The sequence below is a fragment of the Pan troglodytes genome, chromosome 1, assembly GCF_028858775.2.
Source record: "Pan troglodytes isolate AG18354 chromosome 1, NHGRI_mPanTro3-v2.0_pri, whole genome shotgun sequence".
Taxonomy (NCBI): domain Eukaryota; kingdom Metazoa; phylum Chordata; class Mammalia; order Primates; family Hominidae; genus Pan; species Pan troglodytes.
The window spans coordinates 48398479-48425104 of NC_072398.2; the positions used below are offsets into that span (position 1 = coordinate 48398479).

General features: G+C 40.5%; 1 protein-coding gene and 1 long non-coding RNA gene across 12 annotated transcripts in view; one reads left to right on the forward strand and one right to left on the reverse strand.

Moving 5' to 3' along the window:
• Positions 1 to 902: 902 nt before the first annotated feature.
• On the reverse strand, positions 903 to 25253 carry LOC134808431 (uncharacterized). 3 transcript variants are annotated; one of them, XR_010151306.1, is made up of 3 exons: positions 25137 to 25253; positions 4712 to 4833; positions 903 to 1381 (listed from the first exon to the last, which is right to left on the reverse strand). It is a non-coding gene; the product is annotated as an uncharacterized LOC134808431 (long non-coding RNA). The 3 variants fall into 3 exon arrangements; XR_010151307.1 differs by having other exon boundaries at positions 903 to 1438; XR_010151308.1 differs by lacking the exon at positions 25137 to 25253 and adding an exon at positions 24430 to 24993 and having other exon boundaries at positions 903 to 1438.
• The window catches only part of DDX59 (DEAD-box helicase 59), a 28996-nt gene continuing 27481 nt past the window's right edge, over positions 25112 to 26626 (forward strand). For 2 of the 9 annotated variants that reach the window (XM_016935278.4, XM_016935260.4), the window contains exon 1: positions 25112 to 25250. The gene's annotated coding sequence lies outside the window, so the exon portion shown is untranslated. Of the gene's footprint in view, positions 25251 to 25295; positions 26402 to 26626 lie in introns of those variants that run through there. The other 7 variants (XM_054657284.2, XM_054657276.1, XM_063793957.1 and 4 more) reach the window with 6 other exon arrangements.

The window sequence follows — 26626 nt, forward strand, 5'->3', positions numbered from 1 at the left end:
GCAGCTTTCTATTTTCACTGATAACAGAAAAATTTCAGCTCAAAGGATTTGTATAAAATATAGTTGATCAATTTCTTGTGAGGCTTGTTATGCGCTGAAATGGATTACTAAGAAAAGAATGGAATTCCTTTCTCTGCCGGTCTTTAAAGTGAGATAAATCTCTCATTTCTAGCATAATTCTGCTGCAATCATTCCCTAGAGAAGATGTGCTGGAAGACCTCTCAGCTCCTTTTAGCTTATATTCTATTATCTGGCAAACTGCAAGAGCTGTCTGGGCTTCTTGTGCATTAGAACACCAGAGCTACCCTGTTGATCAAATGGGACTTTTCCAAAAAGACAACATGAAATATGAATGTTTCTTATTGTGTTGACATTATTGGAAAAAATACAGGAATCCATAAAATTGTCCCTCGGTATTTTCTTTTGAAGATACTTCTCAAGGGGCTTGTAAGATGTTTGACTAATTCTGTGTTACATTTGATATTATCTTACTGTGAATTATTTATTCACTCTAAGTGGTAAGAAGTATTGTTGTGCTTTTAAAGTACCACAGGATGAGAATATGGGGTTTGTGTGAAAACAGAGATTGACTTCTTAGAAAAGAAGCCGTCCAAAGGAGAAAAAAATTGCTTGATGACTTTTTAAACTTATCTATAGTCCTACTTCACTCCAGAAAGAACTTAAGGCTGAATTCTTGATAATGACCAAATTTTAAGCTCTCGAATCTACAGTAATGTTGGTTGGCAATGTGTGAGACAGAATTCTTGAACTAGATTTTGAAGCCTATAATCAGACCAGTGCTTCAAATTTTGGAAATGCAGAGTAGAACAATGATGCTTTGTATTTCTTTTCTATATGATAATAATTTATTCATTTAAATATATGAACCAGTCAGATATCACTTGGTTTTTAAAAATTATTTTAATTCTTAATTGTATAATTTTACATTTTGGAGATTTAGAAATGGTCACAAATATATCAGTTAGGACTCTTTCTGTTGCAGGATTACGGAAAACACTAGTGTAAAGAAAAAAGGGGTGGGGAGGAGGAGGGAGGGCTTACTGGATCTTGTGCCTAAGAAGCCCAAGTGTAGGCTGGGCATGGTGGCTCACGCCTGTAATCCCAGCACTTTGGGAGGCCGAGGTGGGTGGATCACCTGAGGTCAGGAATTCGAGACCAGACTGACCAACCTGGTGAAACCCCATCTCTACTAAAAATACAAAAATTAGCCAGGCGTGGTGGCAGGCGCCTGTAATCCCAGCTACTCAGGTGGTTGAGGCAGGAGAACTGCTTGAACCCAAGAGGCAGAGGTTGTAGTGAGCTGAGATCGCTGAGATCGCACCACTGCACTCCAGCTGGGGCGACAAGAGCAAAACTCCATCTAAAAAAGAAAAAAAAGATGTTCCAGTGTAGAGCAGACTCCAAATATGGCTGGATCCTAGGATAAAAATAAAATAACATAAAATTGGTCTTATTGCCAGGGTCCGTGCAGCAAGATGGCTATAAACTTAAAGTAAGTCAGCTTTCCTAGTAGCTGTAATGAAGTCATGTGCCCATTCTTGAAACAACCGTTGTTGTCTAGGGAATGTGAAGTTCTGGTTGGCTAGGCTAGGTCACAAGTCACCCCTAGAGTTGGTCACAAGTCACTGCTAGAGCTAAGAATGGAGTCATACCTGCAGAGCCCCATGGACTAAGAGTGAGGGAGAATGGATTCTCAAATAAAAATGAGTATATTACTGAAAGTAGAGTGAATGGATGTTAGGTAGTCAAGGACAAATGTCCATCACATACATATTACTTGTATTTGGGTATTTCAGTGAAACTCTTAGTTTAGAACACATTATCATTATGATATCTGGTCACATAGCTTCTTTTTAGAGTTATCATCGCAAAGAATGCCAATAGTCCACTACTATGCATTATCTCCTTATTCTGAAGTCAGAGAATTAGTATCCAGGAACATGGCTAGTCAGAATAATCCTTATGTTTCCCACTTCCCCTACTGATAGGTGTGGCCATGTGGCAAAGTTATAACCAATGAGACATGAGTAGAAGTGACTCATGTAACTTTCAGCTTGTATCCTTAATAGGAAAGTGGGTTGGGCCACTCCTTCATATACAGTAGTGCCCCTTATCCAAGAGAAATAGGTTCCAAGACCCCAGTGGATTCCTGGAACCGCAGGTAGCACTATATACTATGTTTTTTTCCTATATGTACATATCTATGATAAAGTTTAGTTTATAAATTAGGCATAGTAAGAGATGAACAACAATAACATAATAAAATAGAATAATTATAGATAAGTTTCTGAGTAAATTTAAATAGAGCAATTTAAAACTTATGTATTATTTCCGGAATTTAATATTTTCATTTAGTATTTTCAGACTGTGGTTAATGATGGGTAACTGATATCACTGGAAACAAAACTGTGAATGAAGAGAGACTGCTTTGATTCCTGAGTTTTCTCTGTCTTCATCTTATCTTCCCTTTTCTAGGGACTTTTTTTTTTTTTAATCATCATCTTCATGCTTCAGGTCCTTCACTAACATCTGCCCTTGGAAAATGGGCTCATAAACTCAGTAAAGTTTGTGATTGACAGATTTAATGTGCTGACTCCTAGGAGTGTTCATTTCAGGACGAAAAGGTTTAACTAAAAGGTACACTTCTATTATTGTAGGATTTACACCAACAAAAGTCAGTAAGAGAGGAGTTTTTGATATTGTTTTTGTCTTTAGTAGGGAAGAGCTTCTTGTTAGCTCTTGAATTTTTTTTTTTTTTTTTTTTTTTTTTTTTACCATCAGTTCCTTTAAATGAGGGAGCAAATAAGGATCACATACTACATTTAGTTAGTATGTTTCTTTTAAACTATGGGTTCCTCCCCTGTTTCTGTCACTCTCACTTTTCTTTCCTTGAAATGTATTTGTTGTTTTTCCCGTAAAGTTTCCCACAGTCTGAATTTTGCTAATTGCATCCCACTGATGTCGTTTAAAAGATTCCTCTATCTGTTATATTTTCTGTAAATGAATACATCTAGAGGCTCAATTCAATTGAGGTTCAATTTTTTGGTGAGATACTTTGTAAGTGGTTTGTGTACTTTCATTAGAGACACACAATACATGGTTGTCTCTTTGTGTGAGGCTGATTGATCAGTGGATTCAGGCTTTGCCAGGCTGAATCATATGCTATAAAGTTCTCCGTCAGCTTTTCCCCTAATGCTTTTAGCAATCATTGGTGATCTTTGCTTGCATCCATTATTTCATTAGAGATTGCAGCACTGTGATATTCTAATTCTATTATGCCTGCTCTACTCATTAGCTAGAATATCCCCATAAAGGAAAACTTTCTTTCATCCACTAATGGTTACCCTGAGGTACAGTTTATACAGAAAGGTCAGACAATCGTTTGATTCTTTCTTTTTACTTACACATTTTAAAATTGTAAGTTGATTCCCTAGCATCCTCCAAAAGTAACCCATGAAAATTTTAGGTTTTTTTCTTTTTTTTGGTCATTATGAAATCTATCTACATGTAAGATGAACATAAGTAAGGCTAGGTAAAATTATTATTTATTATTTTTCAATTTCTACATATGAAAGGAAATCAATTCCACAGCCTACTATATGACACATTTATGCTACTATGATTATTTTAAAAAGCAATTAAACAGTAAACTAAATACTGTTTTTTTTTTAGTGACAAGGTGAAAAATCAAAATTAAGAAAATATACAAATTGATACTTGCCTATTTATAGAAAGCAAATTAGGTTAAGATGTATCAGCCATATTCATAGCAAAATTTTAATTGACTCCAAAAATGTAACATCTTCACATTTCTCAAAATCTAATTCAAATCAGAAAATATTTGCAATGCTTTTTTGAAATGTTGTTTTGGGAATAATTAAAATGGCACAGTTATTTAAAACTGTGACCTTCCAGAAAAACAGGCTATCCAGGTTTACAGTGCAATCTTTTGCATGACTTAACCTTATAAAAAGTATGGAAACTCTAAGTGTAGGGATAAGAATGTTTAAGAGGGAGAATACTGGGGCCAGGAGCTCCCTTTGGTTCTATTCTTTTCCAAAAAAATCCGCAAATGGCACCTGCTAATGCTTTCTCTAGTGTGAGGGCCATCAATTACCCTAAGCTGGAAAATAAATTTCTATCATTTTGTTGGTAGCTTGCTAGATTATTAAATCTTGTAAGTAATTCAAATATTTTTGTATCAGGTACTGCCAAGGTGCTGGTGACACAAAGGTAAAAAAGTCAGATTGTTTACCTTCAGGGATTTTACAGTAGAGTGAGTAAGGCGGCCCAGGAAACAGGCAGGAAATCCTAGTGAAAAGCTCTGATATAGCCCCAGTGTGAAATTTTTCTTCCAAAATAATTATTACATTATAACACTGAGTGAAAGCCTCATCTTGCATTTGCTTATAAGGACAAACACACACCCCCAGTGCACTCTCCTCCCACCCCCATCACTGTCCTTTTGCTTAAATATAATCTCCAAGGGATGCAAGCACAACTACATCCTTGGCTCTTATAAACTTGGGACATTGCTGGGCGCGGTGGCTCACGCCTGTAATCCCAGCACCTTGGGAGGCCGAGGCGGGTGGATCACCTGAGGTCAGATGTTCAAGACCAGCCTGGTCAACGTGGTGAAACCCTGTCTCTAATAAAAACACAAAAATTAGCTGGGCGTGGTGGTGCATACCTGTAATCCTAGCTACTTGGGAGGCTGAGGCAGGAGAATTGCTTGTACCTGGGAGGTCGAGGTTGCAGTGAGCTGAGATTGTGCCACTGCACTCCAGCCTGGGTGACAGAGTGAGATTCCGTCTAAAAAAAAAAAGTAAATAAAAAAAATAATAATAAACTTGGGCCATTACCGTACATACCTAACACTTCTGACAGTAGGTTTCAGCCCAGCTATGGGTCTGCCTGCCTCACCAAAGAAAGAAGAGCCTTCAGTTCTCCACCTTATTATTCAGGGGTAGGTCATAATCCATCAATTGATACTGAAAGGATTTAAACATATACATCTGCGGTCATGTTTTTTTGTTTGTTTGTTTGTTTGTTTTGAGACAGAGTCTCGCTCTGTTGCCCAGGCTGGAGTGCAGTGGCGCGATCTCGGGTCACCGCAAGCTCCACCTCCCAGGTTCACACCATTCTCCTGCCTCAGCCTCCCGAGTAGCTGGGACTACAGGCGCCCGCCGCCGCGCCTGGCTAATTTTTTAAAATTTTAGTAGAGACGGGGTTTCACCATGTTAGCCAGGATGGTCTCAATCTCCTGACCTTGTGATCCTCCCGCCTCGGCCTCCCAAAGTGCTGGGATTACAGGCGTGAGCCACCACGCCAGGCCTCGGTCATGGTTTTCAAACATTTTTTCCCTTCTTTTAGACTCCAGATTCTGTGTTTAAATGAAATCACCCCTCGGTATAAAACTGAAAGCTGCTATCCTCATTCCTGATTTCCGAGCATCTCTGCAGAATTCCTGCTGTTTTTCAGAAAGCTGACTTCAAGAATAAACATTAAAACAAAACGAAAAACCTTTAACTTGAATATTTCTTGCAAATGCGTATGTTCATCGTTTCTTTTTTTTTTTTTTTTTTTTTTTTGAGACGAAGTCTCACTCAGCTTCCCAGGCTAGAGTATGCAGTGATGCGATCTTGGCTCACTGCAACCTCCGCCTCCCAGGTTCAAGCGATTCTCCTGCCTCAGCCTCCTGAGTAGCTGGGATTACAGGTGCACACCACCACACCCAGCTAATTTTTGTATTTTTAGTAGAGATGGGGCTTCACCACGTTGGCCAGGATGGTCTCGATTTCTTGACCTTGTGATCTGCCCGCCTCAGCCTCCCAAAGTGCTGGGATTACAGGTGTGCGCCACTGTGCCTGGCCTATGTTCATCCTTTCTAAGGACACATAGTCTTCTTACTTCATGTGATAATAATGATAATATTTTATATTTTATAAAGCTCTTAACTTTTGGCTGGGCTCAGTGGCTCATGCCTGTAATCCCAGCACTTTGGGAGGCCGAGGTGGGTAGATCACTTGAGGTCAGGAGTTCGAGACCAGCCTGACCAACATGGTGAAATCCTGTCTCTACAAAAAAAAAAAAAAAAAAAAAAAAAAACACCAGAAAAATTAGCCAAGTGTGGTGGCATGCACCTATAGTCCCAGCAACTTGGGAGGCTGAGATAGAGAATCGCTTGAACATGGGAGGTGGAGGTTGCGGTGAGCTGAGATTATGCCACTACACTCCAGCCTGGGCAACCGAGCGAGACTCTATCTCACACACACAAAAAAAACTCTTAACTTTTTCAAGTACTTTTCCATCAGTTATTTCAGATTTTGTGGGCTATGTCTCCCACAATTTAATGTAGCCATTTTAAATTTCATGGTGTATATCTAAGAGGAAAATTTGATATTATAACATGTTTATGGATTTTTCCCACTGTTTGAGTAGTATTGCCTTTCAACTAAGTAGACCTCTTTTAAGCAACCATGATCGCTCATACTTAAGTCCAGTTATCATCTGACACTGAATAATCCACCTACCTGCAATAATCGATTAATCAACACATCAAAATATGCTATAATAAACAGAAAATCCCTAATTTTGACAATGCTTTCATATAATTTGTAGGCTATATTTTAACAAGTCATTTTAATTCTCACAGCATATTATTACACTGTTAAATTGAAATTTAATTTTTTTGCAAGCTGCATTCATTGTTGTTAATATTTATAACTGTTAAGGGATTATAACCAAATGATATCTGGTCCTGGGATAAGGAAAGAGCAATAATGCAATCTGTTAAATTGGATTAAAGTATTAAGCTCAATTTCTGAAAGCACACTGAATGTATTCCCATAAAAATTAAGATTTTGAAGTGCAGAAGTTTCTTATGATGCAGCAAACAATGAGAAGTCAAAGATGAAAAGGCATTCAGCCTGAAATGAATCCTGCATAAAATGAAGAAAATAGAAACACTCACAGGTTTCATTATTTTAAGGGAAAAAAAACCTTCTATTTTACAGTAGAGAACAATAAGATGTGGGAAATGGAATGGGAGAATAGAGCAGTTTTCTTCTAGGGACATGTATTTAAGAATGGGTTTGGCCGGGCATGGTGGCTCAAACCTGTAATCCCAACACTTTGGGAGGCCAAGGCAGGCGGATCACCTGAGCTCAGGAGTTTGAGACAAGCCCGGGCAAATGGCAGAAATTAGCCGGGCGTGATGGCGGGTGCCTGCTGTCCCAGCTACTCAGCAGGCTGAGACAGAATTGCTGGAGCCTGGCAGGTGGAGGTTGCAGTGAGCCAAAATCACGCCACTGCACTCCAGCCTGGGTGACAGAGAGAGACCTTGTCTCAAAAAAAAAAAAAATGCTCTCAAACCCCTGAAATGCTCTACTAAATTCTGTTGCCTTGTTGAGATAATCCACTAAAACCAATAACTGTTCCTTTTTTCTTACAAGTAAAAACACTTTCTTATTATTTATTTATTTATTTATTTATTTATTTATTTATTTATTTTGAGACAGAGTCTCACTCTGTCACCCAGGCTGGAGTGCAATGGCGCAATCTAAGCTCACTGCAACCTACGCCTCCCAGGTTCAAGTGATTCTCCCACCTCAACCTCCCAAGTAGCTGGGACTACAGGCATGCACCACCACACCTGGTTAATTTTTGTATTTTTAGTAGAGACAGGGTTTCACTATGTTGACCAGGCTAGTCTCAAACTCCTGACCTTGTGATCTGCCTGCTTCGGCTTCCCAAAGTGCTGGGATTACAGGTATGAGCCACTGCGCCCAGCGATACTTTTTTATTGTAGGAGATATTTATGAAGAAGAAGAAAAAAAAATTACCATAAGCCCACCATCAGAGATAACTACTATTAACACTTTTAACAGCTTTATTGAGATTCACATCCCATAAAATTCACCCATTAAAAGTGCACAACTCAATTTTTTAAGTGTATTTAGAGTTGTACCATCATCAGCACCTAGTTTTAGAATAATTCATCACCCCAAAAAGAAACCTATTAGCATCACTCCCCATTTCCCTAACACACATTTCCCCCTACTCAGTCCTAAGCAACTACTAATCTATTTTTTGTCTCTAGAGATTTGTCTATTCCGGATATTTCATATAAATAGGATCACAGTATGTGGTCTTTTGCAACTGATTTATTTCACTTGGCATAATGTTTTCAAGATTCCTCCATGTTGTAGCAGGTATCAGTACTTAATTTTTTTAAATTGCTGAAAAGCATTCCATTGTATGTACATAACATAATTTGTTTATCCATTTATTATGGATATTGGGTTGTTTCCACTTTCTGACTGTCATGAATAATGCTGCTATAAATATTCATGTACAAGTTTTTGTTTGAATACTTGTGTTTAATTCTCTTAGAATCTAGGAGACTGAAATTTCTGGGTCATATGGTATCCCTACGTTTAATATTTTGAGGAACTGCTAAATTATTCTCCAAAATGGCTGTACCACTTTACAGCCCCATCATCAATGTATAAAGGTTCCAATTTCTCCACATCCTGACAACCCTTTATATTGTCTGCCAACTATATATATATTGCTATCCTAGTGAGTGTGAAGTGCTATCTCATTGTGGTTTTGATTTGCATTTCTCTAATTACCAATGATGTTAAGCATCTTTTCATGTATTGGTTATCTGCATATTTTCTATGGAAAAGGGTCTATTCAGATCCTCTGTCCTTTTAAAAATTTGTTGTTTTTAAAAGTATTAAGACCTCATTATAAATTCTGGTTACAAGTCTCTTATCAGATGTATATTAATTACAAATCATTTATTCCATTCTATGAATTGTCTTTTATTTTCATGATAGTATCACTTGCAGCACGAAAGTTTTTAACTTGATGAAGTCTACTTTATCTATTTTTTTCTTTTGTCTCTTACACTTTTGGTGTTGTATCTTAGAAGGTTTTGTCTGACTCAAGGTCATGAAAATTGTGCCTATATTTTCTTCTACAAATTTTCTAACTTTAGCTTTGACATTAGAGATTAGAGTCTGATCCATTTGATTTAATTTTTGATAAGTGTGAGGCTGGGGTTAAACTTTTTTTTTTTTTTTTTTTTTTGAGATGGAGTTTTGCTCTTGTTGCCCAGGCTGGAGTGCAATGGCGTGATCTGGGCTCACCGCAACCTCCGCCTGCTGGGTTCAAGCGATTCTCCTGCCTCAGCCTCCTGAGTAGCTGGGATTACAGGCATGCGCCCCCATGCCTGGCTAATTTTGTACTTTTAGTAGAGATGGGGTTTCTCCATGTTGGTCAGGCTGGTCTCAAACTCCCGACCTCAGGTGATGTGCCCACCTCAGCCTCCTAAAGTGCTGGGATTACAGGCGTGAGCCACCATGCCCAGCAAACTTAATTCTTTTATACATGGATATCCAGTCATCCCAGCAACATTTATTGAAAAGATTATTCTTTACCCTCATTGAATTGGCTAGACACCCTTGTTAAAAATCAATTGACCATAAGTGAAAGGGTTTACTTCTGGACTTTCAATTCTATTTTTCTGACCTATATGTCTATGCTTGTGCAACTATTAATATTTGCTATGAATTCATCTTTTTCATATAAATTTTTTCACATTTATTTTTTCAAAACCATTGAGTCATACCAAGCATGCAGTTTTTAACTTTTTTTCTCTTAATAGACCATTAATACCCTCTGTCATTAAATATTCAACCTAATTTTTTTTTTGTTGAGACAGAGCCTTGCTCTATTGCCCAGGCTGGAGTGCAGTGGCGCGATCTCAGCTCACTGCAAGCTCTGCCTCCTGGGTTCACACCATTCTCCTGCCTTAGCCTCCTGAGTAGCTGGGATTACAGACACCAGCCACCATGCCTGGCTAACTTCTTGTAGTTTTAGTAGAGACGGGGTTTCACCATGTTAGCCAGGATGGTCTCAATCTCCTGACCTCATGATCCGCTTGCTTTGGCCTCCCAAAGTGCTGGGATTACAGGCGTGAGCCACCGCGCCCGGCCTATTCAACCTAATTTTTAACGGTTGCATTATATTCCATTGTACAGATGTATGAAAATTAGTTAAACTAATCTCTTACTCAATACTTAAGAGATTGTTTTCAGAATAACATTATCTTTAACATAATAAACATCCCCAAAATATAGCTCTATTTGTATCAGTAATTACAACATAAGAAAAAAACCTAGAAAGAAAAATTGCTAAGTACAAATATTTTTAAGCACTTGATTAAAAAATACTGCTATTGTATTAATTGACTAGCAATGTACAGGAGTGTGAGTTTCTTTATATGCTTACTAAAGCTGGATATTATCATTTAAAAATCTTGACAAATTTTGAATTCACATTTTATCAATGATTTATAAGAAGGATATCTCAAACTTAGAAGTTTTTGATAGATTAAGTCAAATACCCAACTTTCCCCATATCTTAAAGATCTCAAATTATGTATATACATGTATACATACATGTGTGTACACACACACACACACACACATTTTAGTTTCTTGTAGAGATGAGGTGTCACTATGTTGCCCAGGCTGATCTTGAACTCCTAGGCTTAAGGGATCCTCCTGCATCAGCCTCCCAAAATGCTGGGATTATAGGCATGAGCCACGACACTCAAACAAAAATCTCAAATTTTAATGTTATTTTTATTTTCTATATGTAGTACTGCCTTATTTTGCCTCACAGAGTAAATTGCCATTGAAAGAAAACACTTTGAAGAAAGTGACCTAATGAAGCAATCAATAAGATATAGATTTACAGAGACAGGGTGACTACTCCAGCAAGGCCTCACATGGTTACTTTACATCGATGTGGTCACCAAAGTGAAGTTAGCTATGTAAGTTCTGAAAGTAAATTTGATCAGTGATTCAGAGAGTTGATTGGTCTCTGATGAAAGGACTCACGGTAACCAACTCACCGAAGACTGATATTTAAAGTGGAATGCCTTCTTACTCATTTCTTGTGAGGCACCTCACTGACACAGACCAGATTGCTCAAAATGTTTGCTCAGGGCATGTTTTCTCTTGCATGAGACCTGGCACATAGAAAATACTCAATAAAAGCCAGGCACAGTGGCTCAGGCTTATAATGCCAACACTTTGGGAGGCTAAGGCAGGAGGACTGCTTGAAGCCAGAAGTTCGAGACCAGCCTGGGCAGCAAAGTGAGACCTCTGTCTCTACAAAATTAAAAATTAAAAAAAAAAATTAGCCAGCCATGATGGCTTGTGCCTGTAGTCCCTGTAGTCTCAGCTACCTGGGAGGCTGAGGCAAGAGGACTGCTTGAGCCCAGGAGTTCAAGGCTACAGCGAGCTATGATTGTGCCACTGCACTACAGACTAGGCAACAGAGTGAGACCTCGTCTCATAAAAAAAAAAATAGGAAGAAAGTACTCAATAAATATCAGCCATTATCATTATTATTATCATTAATATTATAGTGCAATTGACTGAGATTTTGCTCATCTCCCCTTTATAGGGAACCCACTCTGATCTTTGAGGTAGCTCTTGACCTTTTGGAGTCATGCTCACTTTGAGAGTCTAATGAAATCTGTGGATACTTCCAGCAGATAAAAAAGCCCATATGTACATATGGAGAATGGGCTAAGAACTGTGCTCTTATGTCCACTATGGCCCTACTCGAATGCTCAGACTTGAGCAGTCCTGAGTTAAGAGTAAAATGCATTTGCAGTTCACAATCAGGCAACCACACTAGAACACTGGGCTGGGACAAACTCTCTTGGCTTTTTTCTTTCATTTTGCTTTGTGCCTTTCTTCTTTTTTTTCTTGGAAATATCCTCCCCTCAGAAAGCCAAAAAATGTGAAGCCCAGGCCTGCCTTGATTGAAGACATAAATAGTCCTCACCCCACCTGACTCATTGCTCTCCTTTTCATTTTTCTCTCTCTCTCTTTTTAAAGTGATTTTTTAAATTTTAAAGTGATTTCACTATTCATGTGGATATTCCATCTGACATCTTGGCCTCTCAGTTCCTCAGCCTTTTTGGCATCTGATAATCTAATCCTCCATGCCCCCTCAGATGACCAAGGCATTCTTTTTGTCATGACAATCACTGCACACTTCTGACACTGTAACTTTCAGAGTCCCATTCTCTGACCAGCATCCCCCATCCTTCTGGATTCTCAAGAACTCCTGCTTCAGCAATTCTTCAACTTCATGAAGAACTCTCATTCTTAGACTCTATCATTTTCTCAACTATAATCAGCTATCCATGTCCTCACGTCTTTTTCTTTAGCTAGCCTAAAAGCCACAGCTCATGTTTATAATGACTCCCTTGCAAACACCCTTAAAACCTTTGCCCTTCTCTCCCTGAGCTTACCCTGTTGTATTCAATCAGGAAAGCCTGCAACTCTGCTTATACCCAACAATCTGCTCACTCTGGGCCTGCATGAGAGCAGCCAAATAGTGCTCAGCTGATCTTATTCACCATCTCCATTAGTTTTCTTTAAATTCATGGCCCAAAATCGCAGTTGGGTGCTTAGCATACTTGACAATCCTACTATATTTCTTGAATGTTCTCTTTCCCACTCTTCAAAAAGACTAGTTCACGTCTTCCGTCTTTTCAAAGCTTCTAAATGATACCACCTCCCCACAACCCCAGCTGTAGCCCCACTCTTACCCACAGCTTTAACAAAAAATGAATAAATCAAAGCAGACAGCCAGGCGCGGTGGCTCACACCAATAATCCCAACACTTCGGGAGGCTGAGGTGGTTGAATCACTTGAGGTCAGGAGTTTGAGTCCAGCCTGGCCAACATGGTGAAACCCCCTCTTTACAAAAATATAAAAAATTAGCCAGATGTGGTGGCACGTGCCTGTAATTCCAGCTACTCAGGAGGCTGAGGCAGGAGAATCGCTTGAGTCTGGGAGGCGGAGGTTGCAGTGAGCTGAGATCGCACCACTGCACTTCAGTCTGGGCAACAGAGCGAGACTCCATCTCAAAAAAAAAAAAAAAATCAAAGCAGAAAAGGACCACTCAAACTACAGCGTGCTTTTGTATGTACCCATTTTGAGTTACCTTCTAGTTCCATGGATCAAGTGTCCTTGCATTTCAAAGGCCAGCCCTTCTGTTTGTGTTCTGCAGCCCATGCAAATCTTGCATCTTCAAGGACTTTGCTCTGGAAATTATTCCCTCTCTCACCTGTATAATCAATTTCTCCCTTTCCCATGGTTTATTTCCACCAGCAAACAATACGCCATAATAGCTCCTATCTTAAGAGAGAAAAAACATATCTTGACCACATATCTCTCTCCAGCCCCAGGCAAGTTTCTCTGCTCCCCTTCATAACAAAACTTCTTGAGTTGGCCATAATCGCTGATTAGCTTTTTACCCCCCATTTTCTCCTCAGTCCATTTCCCCTGAGATTCCTCTTGTCCAAGTCACTAATGGCTTCCATTCTGCCAGATATAACAGTCACTTCTCTGTTTTTATTTTACTTGAATCTCTGATAGGTATTAGAAACACTTCTCCTTGAAATACTTTCTTCTTTTGCTTCTAGGGCAAAACAATCTCTGGGTTTCCCTCCTTCTTCAATGACATTTATTCTTAGATCACTTGCCAGTTCTTCTTCGACTCCGTCTTTAAAAGCAAGAGTGCCAAAGGCTCTGTCCCTGCGTCCCTTCTCTCCGTTTATGCATACTCTCAAGTCAAGTGACCATTTCCACTCCTGTCGCTTTACACGCTATTTTTAAACTTAAAAGTGGTTGAGGAGCTAGGTGACTGCAATAAGGGTAGCAGTACAGTTCGTACCTTTTACTTTTTATACAATGTATAAGCATCACATACTCAGACCAATTAAAATATAAATAAATACGTGAGAGCGAAAAACATCTCTCTCATTTAGGCCACAATTAATTTGATTTTTTTCTTATATGCAGCCAAGCTGAATCCTAACTCATATAGAGGGACAGGTTGAATTTACAGGGCAAAAAGGGGTAACTACTAGTGTTAAGGAAGGCAGGAGGGACAGAATCCCCAGCCCCAGTGGAGGAATCAGCCTTTGATAGGACAAAGGGCACATCCTATGTAGCACAGAGGAAAGGAAGCACAGAGAATTACTGATAATGCAGGAAGATTTGCATGTTTGGTGAGAAGCTGAGAGGGTTCTTATGTCATGGCTTTGTGTTGTCTATGAAATAGGAGGCAAGGTTCGCTCATCAGTCAGGGAGTGGGTTCAGGGGAGCTGGGAGAGGGGATTTTTGAGGCTTGGAGGGAGTGATGGTTTACAATAATTGTTGCTGCAATGGAAGAGCAAGTTGACCAGAGAAAAGGAATAGGATTATTGAGGGCCCCTTTGTGACTGGTAATCATGAATTTTTCTCCTTCTTATTATTATTATTACTTGAGACGGGGTCTCACTGTGTCACCCAGGTTGGAGTGCAGTGGCGAGATTGGATCTTGGTTCACTGCAACCTCCACCTCCTAGGCTCAAGGAATTCTCCTCCCACCTCAGCCCCACGTAGCTGGGACCACAGGAGCACGACACTATGCCCAGCTGATTTTTTTTTTTTTTTTTTGGTATTTTTGATAGTGATGGGGTTTCACAATGTTACCCAAGCTGATCCCCTGAGCTCAGGTGATCCGCCTGCCTCCCAAAGTGCTGGCTGGGATTACAGGTGTGAGCCACCATGCCCAGCCGGGTACCCATGAATTTATAGGCGGGAGTGCAGCAGATATGAGTTGTAACTTTCTTGGTTCAAATCCAGGCTCTGCCAGTAAATGACTGCTCTCAGGCAGGTTTCTTAAAGTTTGTACCTCAGAGTTTCCTCATTTGTAAAATGGGGGCTCATTCATTTATTCAACAAATATTTAAGTGTCTACTGTGCACTATTAGACACACTTCTCCTTGAAAGCATAGTTCTTGGGGCTGAGATTAGAGCCAAATGGCCAGATATGATGGCTCATGCCTGTAATCCCAGCATTTTGGGAGGCCGAGGCAGGAGAATTGCTTGAGGCCAGGAGTTCGAAACCAGCCTTGCCGACATAGTGAGAACCTCCCATCTCTATTTTTAAAATGTTAAAAAGTATTTTTTAAAAAACATATTAGAGCCAAAAACAAGAAAAACTTTGTTCCTTCATGGAGCTCACAATAGTTATATGTACCTTCCTTTTAGGTTGTTATGAGGATTACACGAGATTTTAATTTCCTAAATGTTAAGATGTACACTTTTTTACATTTTACAGCTCTGAAATTGAGATTCATTTTACAATCAATGGCATTTTACAGTTAATTGGCAGGGTGTTTTTCTTTTTTAGTGTTATATAGAGTAATGGTGTCACTTATAATCAATGGGGTTTCAGATTCCATAAAATATGATCATACTTATAAAATCTTAATTAAGTATCTGGAAGGCTATACACTGCAGCACTTGTAATAGCAAATAACTGGAAACAGCTCAAATGGTTATCTGCGAGAGACTGGAGCTATAGTGCACCCAGTGGAGAAGTGGAAAGGAATGAAGAATATTTTTATACACTGCCATGAAGCAATCAATCTCCAGGATATGTTGTCAGCTGAAGAGAAGGTGGAAAAAGTGTCTGCAGCATGCTTCTGTTTATCTAAAAGGTGTATATATATATGCACAGATATAAAATACTTGCTTATATTTTCAAAACTGGAAGGATAGACAAAACAATTTTTGAATTAAAAAAATTAAGTAACCTATGGGAGAGGGAAGGAATAGGGTGGAAGGAATAAAAGCTAAAGTTTTCGGAATATACATAGTTTTGCAGATTTGATTTCAAACCCTGTAAATGTATTGTGTTTTTGTTTTTGTTTTTTTAGAGATAGGACTAGGTATGTTGCCCAAACAGGAGTGCAGATCATTCACAGGTATGATCATAGCACCCTGTAGCGTCACACTCCGGGGCTTCAGTGATTCTCCCGACTCAGCCTCCCAAGTATCTGAGACAGGTTTATAAAATTATAAAACAATGTTAAATCAAAATGGAAAAGAAAATCAATTCATGAAAATCAAAAGCAAAAGGAAACAAATAAATCCACCCTTTGAATTGACTTAGTGGCTTAACCATACAGAAAGGATTATTTCACATGGTTTTAAAACATAATAATTTGACTATGTATCCTTACTAGAATATATCTGGAATTTTTAAAAAGTCAAAGACATTTTAAACTATTTTCAGTAATTATATGGTTAGTAATAATTTTGGTATTATTATTCTGAAGCCATTTTATATGTAACAAATAAAATTATATTAAAATTTTAAATGTATTTATTTATTTATTTTGAGATGGAGTCTTGCTCTGTTGCCCAGGCTAGAGTGCACTGGTGTGATCTCAGATCACTGCAACCTCCACCTCCTGGGTTCAAGTGATTCTCCTGCCTCAGCCTCCTGAGTAGCTGGGACTATAGGCATGCACCACCACGCCTGGCTAATTTTTGTATTTTTAGTAGAGATGGGGTTTCGACATGTTGGCCAGGCTGGTCTCGAACTTCTGATCTCAGGTGATCCATCCACCTCCGCCTCCCAAAGTACTGGGATTACAGGTGTGAGCCACCACTCCTGGCCATTAATATACTTAGAAACTAAAATTTGCAGTGTAAAAGTGATATCAAAATAAAATTTAAAACTTTTTAATTAAAAACCTTGTAACTTTTTAAAGTTAAATAAAAACCTTGTAATCCTAAATTTGAATAAAATGAACTTATGATTTTTTTCTCCTAAAAAAAAGAAAAAAAGAATGTCTGAGCTCTGTCCACTAAAAAGGCTTAGAAACCATAACCAATTTAGTAGCAATTAGCATCTCTCATGCCTAGGCTGTGGCCTATAAATACTATTTTCTGTCAAAGGGAATCAGAAACCCAGGCTCCTGATAGAAATGGCTGATTCTCAGTCTGGGACAAAAATATGTAAGATGGGCCAGGCGTGGTGGCTCACGCCTGTAATCCCAGCACTTTGGGAAGCCGAGGTGGGTGGATTATGTGAGGTCAGGAGTTCGAGACCAGCCTGGCCAACACGTCGAAATCCCGTCTCTACTAAAAATACAAAAATTAGCCGGGCGTGGTGGCATGTGCCTGTAGTCCCAGCTACTCAGGAGGCTGAGGCAGGAGAATCGCTTCAACCTGGGAAGTGGAGGTTGCAACGAGCCAAGATCCCACCACTGCACTCCAGCCTGGGCGACAGAGCGAGACTCCAACTCAAAAATAAAAAAAAAAAGTAAGATGAGCTGGGAACAAGCTCCATCACACCAGAAAGCAAGGAAACTTTCAAAGACTACTGGGTTTTATGTGTCAAAAAGACCCTAAAGCCACCTTGAAGAGGTTCCCACTGTCAAAGATGGGACAATTTAAGCTTCACAAAGAGTAGTAAGTGCAATGAACTGAAATGCATCAAATATGTTAAACATTCTTGAGTCTGGCCTCACACAGTTACTCACACCTGTAATCTCAGCACTTCGGGAGGCATAGGCAGGAAGATCACTTGAGTCTAGGAGATGGAGACCAGCCTGGGCAACATAGTGAGAAACACATCTCCATAAAAAATTTTTTAAAAAATTAGCTGGGCATGGTACTGTGCCTATAGTCCCAGCTACTCAGGAGGATCGCTTGAGTCAGGGAGGTCAAGGCTGCAGTGACCCTAAGTCATGCCACGGCACTCCAGCTGGACAACGGAGCCAGATCCTGTCTCAAAAAATAAATACAATAAAATAAATCCTTGAGTCTGCCAGGCGCGGTGGCTCACGTCTGTAATTCCAGCAATTTGGGAGGCTGAGACGGGCGAATCACCTGAGGTCAGGAGTTCAAGACCAGCCTGGCCAACATGCTGAAACTCCATCTCTATAAAAATACAAAAATTAGCTGGGCATGATGGCAGATGCCTGTAATCCCAGCTACTCAGGAGGCTGAGGGGGGAGAACCGCTTGAACCCGGGAGGCAGAGGCTGCAGTGGGCCGAGATCGTGCCATTGCACTCCAGCCTGGGTGACAGAGTGAGACTCTGTCTCAAAAAAAGAAAAAAAAAAAAAAAATCCTTGAGTCCATAGTGATTAAGGAAAAAAAAAAAACACGCACACTCATAGGTCACCTTTGGAAGATGCCAGAGGATCAACTCCTTAGCCCATGGTTACAAAACAACACTCTTAATCAGTACAGTCATCTGCGCAGTGCTGGAACATTTCTGATTTCAGTAAAATATCTAAGGCTCATTGCAGTGCTGAAATAAATCCTGAAAGTACACAATATAAGTGGGATAAGATGCAAAAGGAAGACAGAAGATGACAGACATGTTGGGAGAGAAATTAATAGACTAATGGTCCCAGTGTGGTTGAAAATGATCATGACGGGAGAAGTTGAACAAAGTAAAGCTGGAAGAAAAGGAGGTTGTTACCAGATAAAAGAATATCCAAATTGGTGCTCTTGATTTGTCCCCTGCTGAGAAATTTAGAGTTGCCTTGGGAAAACCTAAGATGCTCTTCTCTTCATTTTTTGAAAGTTTAATGTCCCATGAACATGCCTAATCTTGAAAGGGAGAATCCAGCACAATACTTTTTCCTCTGGAAAATTAACGCATATTGGCAGCAGGTTTCTTTTTTTTTTTTTGAGAGAAGTCTCGCTCTTGTCCCCCATGTTTGAGTGCAATGGCTTTATCTTGGCTCACTGCAACTTCCGCCTCCTGGGTTCAAACGATTCTCCTGCCTCTGCCTCCCAAGTAGCTGGGATTAAGGTGCCTGCCACCACGACCAGCTAATTTTTGTATTTTTTAGTAGAGATGGGGTTTCACCATGTTGGCCAGGCTGGTCTCGAACTCCTGACCTCAGATGATCCACCCGCCTCGGCCTCCCAAAGTGCTGGCATTACAGGCATAAGCCACCACGCCTGGTCATATTGGCAGCAGGTTTATAAGTATGCTAATGGTCATAGCTCATATATGATGTCCTCAGAGTATGACAGCCTTGCAATATTGAATCTAGTGAAACCTGCCTGAGCCTTCCTTTGCTAAAGTTTACAAAGGTAGATTTTATAGCTCAGCAGCAGTCTATTTTTCTAAACATTCAATGACATCTTTCTAAGTTCAAGTTTTAGGATGAATGTAGAGTGGTAAAATAGACCTCATTTTAATTCGGCATCTCCTAAGTTGTCATCCCAGAAGCTTTGCTGACAAGAATTACGTACTTCTGTGAATGTATCTGTACCAGGAGTTTGAGCAGAAAAAATAATATTGATCACTGAGATCACAAACTCTATGATGTATATGAGATTAGTAGGATGACATTTCTAAAATTATTACATTAAAATGTTTATCATGTTATCATAAGTATTAAATTCCTCTCTAGAAAAGTTTTCATCATCATGTTTTGTGGTTACTATAAAGCTATGTAGTGCTTATTGAACTTGTCAACCATGACTCTATCTCCTTCACCCTCCACGTCCTATCTATCAAGAACTATTGACCTAACTTTCTCTTTATCTCTTGATTCTGTCTACTTCTCTTTTTCTCCACTGCCACTAATTCAGGCTATCCTAAAGTTCAGGCCACCCTCCTCTTCAGGCTGAACTATTGCCTCAGGTTCCTACCTCGGTTTTACCCTCTACAATCTTCTCTCCATATTTTAGCATCCCCCACTATCATTTCTCCATATTGCAGCATAAAGAAATAAATCTTCGCTGTTAAATGCTACTGACATTTTGGGGTCATTTGTTGCTGCAGTATAACTTGATCTAAGAAGACTAATATCTAACTTATTTCAGTTCCTTGGATGTGCTATATCTCACTTTGGGCCTTTCCTTCCTCTTCTTTTTCCTATTTTAATTGTCCCAATTCCTCTTCAGCTTTTAGATCTCAGTTTAGATGCCATTTCCTCTGGGAAGCTTTCCCTGATTCAGCAGGTCTGGCTTATGTACCCATCCTTACATTCCTATGAAACCCTGTAATTCCCTTATCCGCACTTACTGTGGAATTGTCTGTCTCCCTCCTCCACCTGCCTGCTGGAAGCTTGGTGAGGGCAGAGACTGTGACTTCCTATTTCATCATTTTATTCCCAGTTCTAGGCACATGGCAAATGTCATAAATCTGTTGAATGAGTAAATAGTTCAATTCTTAGAATTTGAATACTTGGTCATACTACTTATCAGGAAAAGATGCCAAAGGCAGAAAAAGTACTGAGGTCCAAGTTCTGATCTGATTCATTGTGATGATACAAGTGGAAAAAAAAAATCAATGGCAGTTAAATACTATTAAACTGTGCTTTCCTGTCTCCACCTTGATCAAAATTTATACGGGCTTTCCAAGCCTCACATATTAAAGAGTAAGGAGTAGCTATAAACTAATACGTGTGAGACTGAAGTTTCCCGAGATGAAAGAATGCTAGGCATTATTATTTCTATACATGTTTCAACAGCACATGAGAATAACATACAGGTCAGCTCACATTATTGCAGCATTTCCTGTTCTAAGACACAGCTTAAGGCAAACTCTTAGAATGGTTATGTAGGATGTATGCATTCCACAACTCTTGTCTAATTGAGTCACCTTTGTATACTTTCCCATCCCTCCCTGCCATAAAGCATATTAAAATTGAATTAGTAACGCCATCTGTGATTTCCATGTGACCTACTATAAATAATGTTTTCTGTGGCCCACAATTAAAAGACCATCATAAAACCATCTCCGTGAAGATCTTTTGTAAAGAAAACAGAAATGGGAGTTTAGATTAATTATACTGTGCTCTGGTGAGACCTAAGAGGAAACCTGATTCTGAGCTTTTTGATTAAAGAACACAGAGTGGGAAAGAGCCACAAGTGAGACCTGAGTGGCTCTGAGGTTTGACTTATTAACCTTGAAAGGTGAAGAACTTGATGTTAAAAATTAGGTTTCATCCAGCATCCTAACTCATATGTAGAAATGAGTTGCAACTCACTAGGCTTCATTCATTCATTCATTCAGAATGAATCATCCTGCTCATCAAGATTGGCTACTTTTCCAAAAGTAACAACAAGAATACAAACATATAGCAAAGGTCTAAAGCTTCCATAAGAAAACCAAGGAAAGTTGGGCACAGTAATGGAACACCTGAGTGTGAGTTATGTCTGAGGTTTCCGACAGATTGGGAAGTTTAGGAACCTAAAAATGGTTTTGGAACCAGGTTTCCTGATTGAAAGTTAAAGGGATATGGTTTTATACTTACATAAAGAAAAGCTTGAAGGCAGTGTAGTCTAGTGGATTTAGGAGACAGACCTGGGCTTCAATTCCTGCTGTGCCACTACCTAGCTGTGTGACCTTGGGCAAGATGCTTAATTACCTAAACCTGTTTCTTCATTAGTACGATGGGGATAAAATGCCTACTTTATAAGATTACAGTGACAATTAAATATGACAATGTTTCTAAAATGCTTTGCACAATGCCTAGCCATAGAGAGTCTAATTAAATAGTAAGTATAATCATGGAGCTCTCCAGTGAAGAACTGGACTGCCCTGTAAGGTGGGAAGCGCCCTGTCTCTAAAAGCATTCAACAAGCCGGTTGGTCCTGTAGCAGGGTGCTATAAAATAATTCCTCCTACAAGGGAATGGAGAGTAGCAAGGGGTGGTGATTGGACTCTGATGAATGCATTCAAACCTAAGATTCCATGACACATTAATGCTTAAATTGCTTTACAAATATTGATTCTAAAATAAAATGGCCCCCAAAATACACAAAACTAAAATTGCTGGACTACAGGGAAAAATGAACACATCTACCTTTATAATGGGAGACTGATTGCTTGATCTATTTTATCTACCAACGGGTAAGAGAAATACTGACGGGGAAATACTGATGGGGAAATCTGAACATGAACATTAGTAAAGATATAGAATATCTGAAATACCAAGCTTGATTTATTTGCAAGTATCATGTATCTATCCAATGGTGAATAAACATTCTTCTCTGGTTTTAAAAATATATGAAAATTGACCATAGACTAGCCATAGAGCATTATCGGGCTACTGCACTCCAGCCTGAGTGACAGAGGGAAGACCCTGTCTCTTCAAAAAAAAAAAAAAGGCCGGGCGCGGTGGCGTGGGAGTCCGAGGCGGGCGGATCACGAGGTCAGGAGATCGAGACCATCCTGGCTAACACAGTGAAACCCCTTCTCTACTAAAAAATATTAAAAAATTAGCTGGGCGTGGTGGCGGGCGCCTGTACTCCCAGCTACGCAGGAGGCTGAGGCAGGAGAATGGCGTGAACCCGGGAGGTGGAGCTTGCAGTGAGCCCAGATCGCCCCACTGCACTCCAGCCTGGGCGACAGAGCGAGACTCCGTCTCAAAAAAAAAAAAAAAACAAAACAAAAAAACCAGAGGAAAAAAACACTTTATAAAGAAAATGAAAAGATCTTGGACTGAATCCTGGATTAGGGGGAAAAAATAGCTCTAAAACACCTTAATGGAACAACTAGTAAATTTTCAATAAGGACTGCATGTTAGCTACTCGTACTTCCTCAATGTTAAACTACCTAAATTTGAGCCAGGCCCAGTGGCTCATACCTGTAATCCCAGCACTTTCGGAGGCCAAGTCAGGTGGATAGCTTGAGCCTAGCAGTTGGAGACCACCGTGGGCAACATGGCAAAACCCCATCTCTAACAACAAAAAAATTCCAGGCATGGTGGGGTGTGCCTGTAGTCCTAGCTACTCTTACTTCATCAATGTTAAACTACCTAAATTTGAGCCAGGCCTAGTGGCTCATACCTGTAATCCCAGCACTTTCGGAGGCCAAGGCAGGTGGATAGCTTGAGCCTAGCAGTTGGAGACCACCGTGGGCAACATGGCAAAACCCCATCTCTAACAACAAAAAAGTTCCAGGCATGGTGGTGTGTGCCTGTAGTCCTAGCTACTCGGGATGCTGAGGTGGGAGCCTCACTTGAGCCCGGGAGGTGGTTGCAACGAGCCGAGATCGCACCACTGCACTCCAGCCTGGGTAACAGAGTGGGACCTTGTCTCAAAAAACAAACAACCTCAACTGGAACATTTTTCTGTGAGTATAAAAGAGAATATCATTGTCTTTGGAGACACATGCTACAACTTACTCCTAAATGGTTCAGAAAAAAATATATATCTATAGTATACATATTTTATATATATAATCTCTCCTACACACTAATATAGCAAATATAGCAAACTGTGAACTTCTGTGAAGGGTATACAGGAGTTCATTAATTCTGAAACTTTTTGATAAGGTTGATTTTTTCAAAATAAGTCAAAAAAATTTTTTATTTGAAAACACTATAAACAGGGAGAAGATATCTGCAACACATACAATTAACAAAAGAATGTTTCATTATATATACATATATACATTATATATACATTTATATATGTACACACACACACATCCTTAGAAGGGGAAGAGAAAACATGAATGAATAACATATTTCAAAGTGCTCAACCTTATCAGTAATTACGGAATGCAAATTAAGACAAAAACATGGTATTTATTCTGGGTAGACTAGCAAAAAGTAAGAAGTGTGAAAATAACGAGGATTTAGAGAGAATTGTGGTCGGTACTGGTGGCAGTATAGATTGGTACAACCACTTTGAAAACATTTCTGCTTTATCTTTGAAAGCTGAACAGCCCCCATAGCCTCTGCTGCCGCAGTGCTAATCCTAGGTTCAAATTAGAGTCCAGCGCATGCACAGAAGGTGAACAAGAATGCTCCTACTAGCCTTATTAGTAATTACTAGGGGCAGATTCAGGTTTTATGGGGTATGAGCTTATATAATTGGAAAAGAGGAGGCTTTTAAAGAAAAAGATTCAGAATGATGAATACAAATTAGGTTCAAAAGTGACTAATTTTTATAATGGCAAAAGAAATTACAACAATTAGAAATGTCACAAAACCCAGGAAAAGAGTTCTGTTATAGGTATGTGACCTACGAACTTGGGAAGTCTGATACATTTAGTCTGTGTGGTTCCCATCAATAAAGAAAACACTTAAAGTGCATTTATAATCCTATCCGCTACAGTATTGAATACATTCCTGACAGGAGAAAACTTGCTTTTGACTAGGCAGTAAGAAATAAATGTTCTGTTACTACACGTAACAACTTGGATGAACCAAAAAAACAAATGTTGAGTGATAAAAAGCGAATTCCAGGCTATATGTATTTTTATAAAGCTCAAAAAGAAGAAAAATACACCAATACACAGGAATGCATCCAAATATGATAAAACCACTAAAAATGGCAAAGAGGGACAAAACTGAAGATAGTGGTGGTGAGCTAAGAGGCCAGGAGTAGAATCCTGGAGATGCATGGATACATGCTAAATACTGATAACGTGGTGGAGTGATAGTTTCATTAGCATACTTTAAATTTTACATATTTGGTAAATATGCTCTTTTGAATGCATCGAATATTACACTGAAAATATTTTTAAATACTTAAGGCACCTGAATATAAGCTGGCTTCCCTCCTTTCTCTCCCGTGCTGTCTCCTCTCCCCCATCACTTCTCAACTACAAGCTGCTTCGGACACGTGGCTCCAGAGGTAGGGAAATGTCAGCCCACAAGGAACAAGAACCGTGACTTGTGTTATTTTCTTGTTGGTGTTGGGGTGGGGGGAGGGGTGCGGTGGTGCAGGAAATATTATCCAGCTTATCAAATATGCCACATCAAGCTGACTCCGTTTAAATTTTGAGTGGTTCTACTAGCTAAAGCCAGAAAAGGGTTTTTGGGCCCAACGGGCAGAAGTGCCCCTCCCTTTTACACTCACACTTCCCACTTTCTAAGGGTGCCAGGCCCCCGCGCCGCCCTCCTGCTTCTTTCCGGACGGTCCAACTCTTTTCCACCAGTCCCAGCCCATTCGATTACGTAAATTCTTCCAAGAGGATTCCCAAACATGCCCCTCCGTCCAGAACTCGCCCAGTCCGGACCAGTTCCGAGATTTACCACCAGCCCAGAGCTGGGCGGGGGCGTGGAAAACGCGAGGAGCCTTCCCGCCCCTCTCCTTCTCCCTCCCTCCCTCCCAAGCCACTGCCGGCTCCCAGCCGAGCTCCGCCCCCGCGGTGGCCCCGCCTCCCCGCCGCCCGGAAAGCGGGCTGCGAACCCCTCCCAAAACCCGGAGAAGTGGATTCTACGCTCCGCTCCGCACCACCAACCCCGGGCCGCAGTCCTGACGAGCGGGTCAGGGCTTGTCGGGCGGAAGCCTGGCCTGGAGCCTGGAAGGGGGAGACAGCCCGAGCGGGAGCGGACGCGGCCTCAGTCCTGCGCGGGTAAGCGTGCCCCGGAAGCTCGGGCCCCTGGCCGCCCTGGTGCCCCTCCTCCGGGACCTGGGGCGCTAGGCCGCGGCGGCAGAACTGGTGTCCCTGCGCGGCCTTCCTCCCATCCTTACAGTTCCCCGTGTCCCAGGCCTCTACCCGGAACCGGAGCCCCGCCCGTCTCCTAGCAGCTCCGTGACGTGAAGCGCCTCGGGGTGCGGTGCCGCCGGGCGTGGGTGGGAGGCAACGCCCGAGGGGAGGGCCCGCCAGTGCACGGGGGTGCGGGGCGCGTTGGCGAGAATTGGAGGCCGCGCCGCCGCCAGCCGTCCGCCGTCCCGCCCAGCAGGAGCACGTTCCCTTTCGCCATTGGAAGACTTTGAGTTCCAAGCTTTTTCCTGCTCACATAGAGCCATCCCTGCCCCGCCCGCCACCCCCTGTACATTTTCGGAGATTTAGGATAGTAATTCTAGACCCTCGGTTGCATTTCTGTTGGAATTTTTCTGGAAGTTGGAATCTGGCAGTTTAAACAAAGAATTTTTTTAAGAAAAATATTAGTATATTTGATAGTCCCCAGATTAGGTTAAAAGCCTTATTCCCAATAACTGTAATTTTGCAAAGACATGTTTTTGGTGTAAAAAGGTATAGATATGGGTTGATGAAAAGAATCAAACTCTGAAAAATATTTGAAGAGATTTATTTTGAGCCAGATTCAAGTGACCATGGCCAGTGACAGTCCTCAGGAGGTCCTGAGAACATGTGCCCAAGGAAATTGGGGTACAGCTTGGTTTTATCTATTTTAGGAAGGCGTGAGACATCAAATACATTTAAGAAATACATTGGTTTAGTTTAGAAAGGCGGGACAACTCAATCGGTAAATGTAAACGTTATCTGGTTGAGGTTATCTAAAGACCTGGGATCCATAAAAAGGAATGTTCAGGCTAGAGATAAAGGATTGTGGAGACCAAGTTTTATTGTGCAGAGGAAGCTCTTAGATAGACTTTAGAGAGAGCAGGTTGTAAATTGTTTTATATTGGACTTAAAAGGGTGCTTGGCTCTTAGTTGATTGTCTCCTGGATCTGGGAAGGAAGGAAGGAAAACAAAGGGAGATGGGAATTCTCACCAAATGCAGATTTTTCCTGCAAGAGACTTTGCAGTGGGGTTTTAAGGTACGACAAGGAAATATATTTTGGGGTAAAACATTTTTATTTTCTTCCTTGTTAGGCCAGAGTCAGATTGGAAAGTAAGTCACGATATACAGGGTTAAATAAAACCCATCTGATGAGAATTTATGGTTTGTAGGGCATGACTCTCCAGACCCCTTAGAAAGGAATTTGGGTAAGATAAAAAATTAGAGCTTAGTCCTCATATGGTTGAGAGCTTGTGCTCTGGAT